The sequence below is a fragment of the Geospiza fortis genome, unplaced genomic scaffold (genome assembly GCF_000277835.1).
Source record: "Geospiza fortis unplaced genomic scaffold, GeoFor_1.0 scaffold194, whole genome shotgun sequence".
NCBI lineage: Eukaryota > Metazoa > Chordata > Aves > Passeriformes > Thraupidae > Geospiza > Geospiza fortis.
The window spans coordinates 3503444-3512037 of NW_005054322.1; positions in this window are offsets into that span (position 1 = coordinate 3503444).

Below are 8594 nucleotides of genomic sequence, written 5' to 3' on the forward strand. Positions count from 1 at the left end.
AAAACAAAAACAAAAACAAAAAAACCAAACCAAAACAAACTGATTACTTTATTCCTGGACCACAAATTGCATATAGGATGTATTTGTCAAAACTACAACATTTTTGCAAACTTTAGAAGGTCCTGCAAATAAATCTTGGCATTTCTAGTAAATACATTTTGTTTATTATAGGAAGAAAACCTGAATTTTTCATGAGTTGCAGTCCCCAAATCTGAAATGTCTTATGTTTTTCTGCACTCTAAGACCTCAAACAAACAAAAGCACTTTGCCTAATGCCTTGATGATGAAGATAGCCTGCAACAGAACACGAATCAGAGCTCCAGCTTCTGATCTGCTGCCCCTTAACCACTGTACTGCTCAGTAAGGGCTTATTGATTCTTCCTGTTGTTTCCCACATAGCATCTGTACCAATGATACAACATACAAATATAGTGAAACTCAAATACTTTTTTAATTTTGAAAAATCCAACCCCTCTGATTTTATTACAATGCACTTAACAAGACATTATCAAGTGTGACAGATTTTAATATCTTTGGTTAAATTACAAAATCCAGCATTTTTTCACAGCTACAGTTGAAGGGGTTTGTTCTGATCTCTGTAACAAACATTGTACTTTTGCCTATTCCAAGGCAAACAGCTTCTGTATTGAAGGATTTATATCATAGGTCTGTAAGAGACTTTGGGCCCTGATGCACTGAATCCAGTGCCTGAGTCTTCTCTGGTCATGGCACACCTGCAGCTACAACCTGGACTAAACAGGAGAAAGGGACTTCCCAGAATGGCCCTATGGGACTTGTCCAAACCAGGTGTTTTCATAACCTTCAGCTGGAAGTGCCTTGGTTTTGTTATGTGTCTTGAATGTCAATAATGAAAATTGTCTCAACAGTCAGTATTGTTTGACTTGAGGCTGGAAAGTCTGGAAATGGCTTTTCACAGATGCTGGATACACAGCATTATAAATGCAGGTGGGACTCCAAGACAGAAGAGGGAAATGCTAAGGGAGAGATGAAAAACTGGTGACACAGGTCTTCTTTGTATCCAAGCCCTCCTATGCACAGATGTAATCCTCCGTCCCAGTGATGGGCACACAGTATTTGTTCCAAAATAGTTGCTGGATAAATTGCATCAGTAACACAGTATTTGCCCCAAAATAGTTGCTGGATAAATTGCATCAGGGCGGAGCCCAACATATGGGCCTCCTGCTTGTCTTAGAATTGGGCCACAAAGGCCAGTGCCTTCTGCTGGCCTCTCTCTCTGGCCCCACAAATCTTGCATGCCTGATGATGGCTGTGTAGCCTAGTTTCACTGTCATATTTTCTGAAAAATCCCTTGGCCAGGATTTCTTCTCCTGGGAAGGTGAGAAGCCTCAGAGAAAAATGTAAATAATAATTATCTGATTGCTTCTCCTGTGTTTGCTGCTTTGGAATGTTGTTTGGAGATTGTTTATCCAACTGTCAGTGTTTGATTGGTTTCATGTGAATTGTTTTTGCTTAATGACCAATCACCATCAACTGTGCTGGACTCTGAGGAGTCAGTTACGAATTTTTATTATCATTCTTGTTAAGCCTTCTGTCGGTATCCTTTCTCTTTCTTTAGTATAGTTTTATTATCGTATTCTTTAATATCATAAAATAATAAATCAGCCTTCTGAAAACATGGAGCCAGATTCCTCATCTCTCACCTCATCCTGGGGACCTCACAAACTCAACAGCCTGGTAGCCCCCATTTCTCTCCCCACCACCCTTTCTGCTTTCCAGCATACATCACTTTATTCTCACTGACCTGTGGCTGGTGAGCTCTGCTCCACTAGGGTCACAGGGAGTGAAAGCACCTCAGCCAAAGAAGAAATGCTTTTCACTTCCTGGTGAGTGCTCCAAACTCTGCTCAGCTGTGCAGACACAGTTCCCCTTCTCCCCTCCTCCTCTTTCTCCACCTCAGTGGTGTCCTTGTGTGGTTCCCTGAGTACAGTCACCCACCTGTGTGTGCAGCAGGGAGGCTTCAAGTGCATTGAGGAGCTGCAAGGAGAATTTAGGTGCCTGTGGACAAAGGCCAGGCTAAGGACACAGTGAGGCTTCACTCTGCTAACACACCCAAAATCTTGTTTCTGTGGAGCTGAAGGATGGAAGTAATTTTGTGACTCTTTCTCCACTTGCTGGACTAATCATAGTAAAAACCTCAACTTCTTGTTTCTGCTGGGATTTTCATTGGAGTCATTAATCTCAGTTACAAGTATCCAGCCACACACTGCCAGAAATAGGGAAATAGAGATAGACAGCAGTGGGGACTGGGAGTGAAATTAGAGACCTTTAAATGCAGAAGCAGAAAATTATGTAGCAGAAAGAGAACTGCAAGAGAGAATTCAGAGTTTTAATAGAACTCATGGGCATTGCAGAGAAGAGAGAAAATCTGAAGGAGTTTTTGCAAATGATAATAAGGATTATTCAAACACAGAAAACAGGGAAATGTGTCACTTGCATTGGCTAAGTGTTAAAGCTTCACATACAGAGGGGAATGGCTAGTATTGAAACCCCACAGCAGTTTCAATGCCTACCATGGAACAGGTAGTCTGAACAACCACTCCATGATTTTGAGGGGAACAGGAAAGGAAAAGCTCCATGGTACAGAAATAAGAGAGAATTTTCTTTTCCTTTAAAGTTGTTTGGTATTTATGTCATTCCAGAAGATTTGTGCCTGCTGAGGAACCTGTGGCTGAAAATCAAAATAATCCAGAAACTAGCAAGATGCCCAGTAAAATTAACAGTGACCTTTGGCTTTGTCTCACCTGATGCTGGCTGTTTATGGTGAGTAAAGTGAACTCTGCCCTGCAGAGTACAGTACAGAGCGCAGAGTACAGCAGGTGCTTCTGCTAAGGGGCATGAAGGCATAGATAAACACAGACATGTGTGACCTTCTGTGCTCTGGGCTGGCAAAGGAGCTGTGAGCTGCTGTGACATTGTCTTCCATGCTACTGTAGTAGTGGTAGTAGCAGTAAGAGTATCTCGAGTGCAGCATTCTCTCAGATACTCACTCTCTGGCTTCTAAGTGAGAGTTTGGGCTGTGCCGGGCACAGGGAGTGTGTCTGATCCTGCCTGAGCAGATATGCCTTTAAGGAACAGTAGTCCTGTGTCTTCCAAAGGGAAAAAAAAGTTCGCTAACACTGAGCTGCTCTGGGGATAACTAAAAATTTTCTTCCTTTATTTTAGGAATGGCTGTAAAGCTTTCCAGGATTAATTAATAGGAAGAGTCTCCAGACTGAAAGAGCTCCAAATGCATTCAGGATTTCTGGCCCAGACTCCCAGCCTGTGTGCCAGGCTCCAGGGGCAGCAGGGATGTATTCTGCATTGCTAACGTGGCAGCAGCACAGAGAGCTGGCACTCAGTGTGTCTTCCACAAAACGTGATTAATGCAAGGAGTTAAGGGAATATAGGAATAGAGTGGGCAAGCTTGGAGAAACGAGAGGGTGCCAGTCTGGCTGTGAGCACACGGTGCAGCTATGTCCTGCCGCTGGAGCTGCTGGGGGGGCGGGCATCGCTCCCTCGGGATGAGCCCTCGCTCCTCTCCAGCCTGGAGCGGCGCTGCACACCCGCCTTAGGAGCAGAGAGCAGCACGAACACAGCAGCACAGCACTGCTGAGGCCAGCAGTCTGGCTCTGCCCCTGGTTCTGGGCAGGATTTGCAGTTTGTGTGGCTCCAGCTACACCGCGGCGTGTTTGCGGAGCGTCGTTTGTCCGTCCGTCTGTCCCCGCCGTCCATGCGCCCTGTCCCGCACACGGCCTGGCTGTGCACGCACGGCAGCCGCGTACAGCCAGCCCCCTCTAGTGGCACTTGTCCCCGCAGCGTCGGATGCCTCTGGAGACTGGACTGGGTTTTTTAAATTTTTTAATTTTATACTACGTTACATAGCATGGTGAGACGAGATGGTGACATAGAATCACAGGTTGGGAGAGATTTGCGCTGTTTGACTCGCCTACAGTCTCTGTTACCCTGCACACGGAGCAAGTCACCTTCAGAAGTTTCTGTGGTGGAGTGAAATGAAAGCCATGGTCAAAGCTGCTGCTCGGGAATACACAGCTCTTCAGCTCACCACTAATGCTCCTCTCATCTCCTGTGTGCAACCTCATTTGCCTTCCTCCTCATCCAGGCCACTCCCAAACCCCCCATTTACAGCTTTAAAGGTAAAGCTTACATTGTTCCTCAAACAGAAGATTGGAAAATGTTAAAATTACAGGCAATTTGTGCTGGGGACCTCAGTTTAATCTTTCCACTAACTCAGGATTTTGAAATTGTGTAGTATGGAGGCAGAGGACCAAGGTTATGTGAGGTTAAAAGTTTTTCTTTTTTGTTTTATCAGGAGATCACTAAAAATATAATTCTGACTTTCACATCATGTTTAGATAGATAGTGCAGAAATTACTGACTACTGGGTGATAAACACACAGCATTCTTGCTTCTCAGATGTGGCCTGATTTGAGACAAGATGTAATTTAGTCAAAGCTAAAATTGGTATCTCTTGATTGTATTGCACTGGGCCCTGCTCCTTTAAACATGTGTCTCTGTGCACAAATGTAAAAGCAGGTGTGTGCAGACATACCTGTGCAGGCAGGCAGGGCGAGAGGGCAAGGAAGCTTTTTATTGCAAATCCTTTCTCAAGTCACATCTCTGGTCAGCTGAAAGGAGCTATAAGTGTGCAGGTAAAAAGGATGGTGAAGCAAGACACCCCGAGAGCTCCTGCCTTTGCATGTTGAGGGTAAGGTAGCTGTGAGTGACATACACTCATGCACTGACTTTGCACAGCCAGTGGGGAGAGTTTGGGCCACAGTTAATAACTGCACCATGTCCTCTCCTAGAGCTTTCAGAGGAAAAGCCAATGACTGAGGACTGTGTACAGCATTCCTCGGCTGTGTGGCTACACCTGTGGCATTTTGAACCTGTAAAATACAGACAGATTTCAAGGCCAACACACGGGGCTGGTCACTGGACCAGCTGGAGCATGCAGGGTAGTTTCCTTGTTCATTCTGAAGCGTGGCCTCCTACCAGGAAACCATCATTTGCTCCAGCCCAGTTGTGTGTTAGGCAAGCACAGGAAAGATGTCTGTGTTGGGGGAATGAAGTGGAGCTTACAACAGAAAAAACTGCAACCATCTGTGTTTAACAGCACCCAGCTGTTGCCCCATCACATTTACAAAACTCCCAACAGACTTGCTCTTGCTGTTCTGCCCGTTTGCTTTTCACTCTTACCTGCTCCCTGTTTTGTCTTCTCACTGAGCTCAGCACACTTGGCTGTTTCTGTCACCTGCAACAGCCCCATCTCCTGTACCATCTATAGTGTCCTTTGGAGGCCAGCTGAGGAAGAATCTTCCAGCTCTCATGATTGAGAGGAAAGCTGAGGTTTCTGCTTCATTGACTGACACTGGTGGGAAGGGAGATGAACAGATACAAGTCACTGCTTTCCTCGTTCTTCCTGCCTGTGAACTGTGCCAAATCCCTTTGGAGGTCAAGGCACATCTTGCTGATCAACATATGAAACACACACCACTCCTTTCTTGGCCCTCATCTTGGTTTAGGGCACAGTCTTAGGGCAGTGCACAGGGATAAAATTTATGTGATATCTTATTTTTCAGTGTAGAGCTGCCTATGGCTGAGAAGCCCAGAACCAGGCACGAGGACATGCCTACCTGCAGGCACATAGCTGACCATTAAATACCAGAGTGGCCACCTGGGGCTTCTACAAGCAACCTACAACCTACCTACAACCTTCACACATAACTAGAAGCTCAAGATGGTGTATAAATTCCACTGTTTCCTGCAGCCCAGTGCATGAACTACCACACAGAGGGTGATGTGCCACACCAGAGCCTCTTGCTCAAGTGGGATCCTCAGCCCTGACTTTCTGCGTGACGCTGGGACCTCCTTCTCACTCTGTGACTCACAGGTGCCAAATGTCACAGCACTGCTGTCACAGGACAAATACAGGGGGTTGATCCACTCCCGCTCCTTGCTTCATACTGATGCCTGCTTAGCAGAGAGGAGGGAGGGGGAAACCCCTTTTTTTTTTTCAAAAATAAGAAAATTCCTAGGTCATCCCTTATTCACTGTGGTAGAAACAGAAATGATTCAGTGTCAGCAAGTTCCTGACTCAGGCAGAACTCTGAAGAGAAGTCCTGTGTAGCCATGCACCACCATCTTCTCTTTGGACAGTGTTTTGCACACATCCTTGGTCAGGCAGGACAGGACAAGCAAGCAGTAAATAGCAGCTGCCCTCTGCCCCTGCATGAGCAGTGCATGAAATGAGCTATAGCACAGCAAAGGGACAGGACAGCAGGTAGGGTTTATGCCATCTGCTGTCAAATGTGGATGGCAGGTCTTGTTTGAGAAATCTGACTTTAGGCACTAGCATGGTTTCAGTATTTGTTTTCCTGGTAAGATCCAGTGCACAGAAAAGACTGACAACACCTATGGATGTATTGGTTTGGCAAATAGCACCCTGAGGACAGTCTGATACTGTGGTACCTGTGATCATAGCCCAGCTTTGAAGACAAAAGAAGTGTCATTTTTTCATGAGGCATGGAAAACAGCATTTGTAAATCTAGAGCACTTGTGATCTCCTAGATTGTGAAGTCTGAGGATTTACAATCAGGTTTTTTTTCACACAGACAAAAGCATGAGCTTGTGCTCTGTCATCAACATGAAGTGGGAAAAAAAGTGTGAGCTCCATCTTACAGCATTATAAAGAGGTTTTTTCCTCTAAGCTTGAATTCTGAATTCCTTTGACTGGGAAGCTATGTAGGTGAGCATGGATCATTGGGAAATAGTCATGGTTTAGTTGTTGACATGTGTTTCAGGCTTCACTGGCAGGTCAAGTTGGAAGAAAGGATGAGTGGTGAAAATGTACCCAGGAGACAGCAGTGTGGATTTCAGTCCTGAAGAAAGTGAAGGCTCATAGTAACAGTCAAAGGCTAACTCATGTGATATGTGCTGGAAAAACAGAGTTCTTCCAGGTTCTTCAAGTTCTTTGGGCTGCTCCTCTGGAGGTGGAACAAGGAGAGAGAGCAGGAGAGTACTTGGGCCTGAGATGAGTGCTCAGAGGAGACAGCAGCTGGAGGCAATAAGCTGCAGGGGCCAAGGTGCACCTTCTTGGTAGGCAAGGTGAGAAGGAAGGATTGTTGAAGGCTCCAGACAACCAGAGAGGTGGCAGATGCCAGAAGAAGAGGGAGAAAATGCTAGGGAGAAAAGGCATGGCTGTGGGAGCTGGGAACCCCTCAAAGGTAGGAGTGAATGAGGTGTCCACAGAAACCTGGAGATGAAAAATAGGGTAGGATAGCCTGGAGAGCTTCCCTGTGGAAAGGGGGTCTGGAAAGATGAAAATAGGAGGAAAATTGCTGGGAAAATATGGGAATAATGTAATCATGTTCCTTTGGTGAGCACTCAGGACAGTGCTGAGACAAGACTGCCATGGAAACAGGCCCTGGACCCAGCATCAAAGGCCCCATGAGGATCCAGCAGGTGGGCTGTTTGTGGATTTCCCCATCTCCTGGCTGGAGTAATGGAAGACTGACACAGGGAAACATCTTGGCCATCAGCAGCCAGCACCTGCTGCAGCAGCAGTTGTGCACATTTGCTGTGTGAAAAAGGAAGTATGCGTGTTAAGTAGCCAGAATGCAATTTTGAAATAGGAAGTGTGTGGGATATGCTGGTAGCTATTTCTGCTTTCCCATCAGTCTGACAGATGCAGAAATCCTGGGGATTTGTGTTAGGGGAATCCAGCCTATCCAGCTCGGGCACTGGCCTTGTGCCTGACTGCTGGGACCCACGGAAGGAGCCCTACAGTGGATGCAGGGCTATTCAACAAGGAGAGTGAGCCAGGGGTCTTTAAAGGCACAGAGAGGGGAGGCTGGGACAACCAGAGCTCTTTCTTGAGATGGACAGTAGGTGAGTGGTGCTGCCAACATGTTGACTAATACATTGATGAAATAAAAGCCAATTTTTCTTCACTATAGGGAAGAGACAGGGTCTCTTCAGCCTTCTCTGTGCATTTTATCCTCTCTGAGAAAGTCAGTCTCCATCACTGCTGTGTGTCTCAGGGTTAGAGATGCTCCTCTGCTCAGTCTGCTGGTCTTCATCTGGGATGTGCTTCCATTTGAACCATTACCTTCCTCAGGGCTGTTTAAGCCTCAGCTGGATTACATTTTGCTATCCACACTTTTCCCTAATTACACATGATCTCATCCCATCATATTTTTCTTCTTCAGTGACTTCTCAATCTTTTGTTACATTTCTAAGTGGTCCTGTGCCTCTGTTTCAGTCATAGACCACAAATATTTTTTCTAGTGTGACACAGCACAACATGCTGGCCATGTTAATGCTGTGCTAACCCAGGAAAATGCTGTGCCAAAGTATTTTCCTGTGAAAGAAGATTGCAATTGCAGCTAGATGTTGCTACAGTCCAAATCAGCTTTTAGGAAATCCTCTGTTATAGAAGCATGGATATATCCTCTGTGCTATGACATAGAGTAACACTCACATTCTTTGCCTCATTCATGAAATGATGACATGTGTAGGAGGCCCAAAATCATATCCTTTTCCAGAAAAACCAT